The following is an 898-nucleotide window of genomic DNA, read 5'->3' as shown; positions in this document are numbered from 1 at the left end:
CCCGCCCCCCCGCCTGTAGCGAGGCTGGAGCAGGTGGGGACGGCGTCCAGGTGCCGCTGGCTCCTTCACAGGCTGGAGCCCAGAGCCAGCCCTGCAGGCCGGGGTCAGCCCGTGTGACGGAGGGCGATGCTGAGGCTCAGGGGGTGGGGCTGGCCGTGGGTGAGTGTCCGTCCACTAGCCGGCTCTCTGGACGGCCCACCCTTCCTCCCCACCACCCGCAGTGAGCAGGCTGCCCGAGCTGGACCGGCCTTGTGCTTTGTCACCCAGACAGGCATGGGAGGTGGGACATAATTAGCAATGACTCTGGGACACCCAGCATCGCCGCACTGGCCTGGACGTGCGGGCCACCGGGCAACCGTGTGCATGCTGCAATCCGTCCATGTCTTCTCCCGTCCTCCCTCCTCCTCTCTGTCTGTTCGCTTAACCGCGCAAGCGCATGCTTCTGAGGAGCTCCCACCGTTTCCAGCCGCAGCTCCCGTGTCCTTCCTCACGGGCGGACGACACCTGCCCAGGCTCTGCCCTGAGCTCTCCGGGCCTCAGAGGAGTCCAGGAGGGAGGGGCGGGCTGGCTACAGGGTCCTGTGCTTAATTGCTCGGTGATCATACTGCAAACATTCACCGCTTCTTCTTCTTTGTAACCGGTTTTTATTAATTTTTAGAGAGAGAGGAAGGGAGAGGGAGAGGGATAGACACATCAATGAGAGTGAATCATTGACCAGCTCCTGCACACGCCCTACTGGGGATTGAGCCTGAAGCCCGGGCATGTGCGCCCACCGGGAATCGAACTGCAACCTCCTGGTTCATAGGTGGAGACACACCGGCCGGGCCCTTCACCTCTTTACTTTTTCCAGTTTTTGTCGGACAGCAGACCCAACCCTGCCCCTTTCCGTGCCCACCCT

The sequence above is a fragment of the Myotis davidii genome, unplaced genomic scaffold (genome assembly GCF_000327345.1).
Source record: "Myotis davidii unplaced genomic scaffold, ASM32734v1 scaffold399, whole genome shotgun sequence".
NCBI lineage: Eukaryota > Metazoa > Chordata > Mammalia > Chiroptera > Vespertilionidae > Myotis > Myotis davidii.
This window is presented reverse-complemented; position numbering follows the sequence as displayed.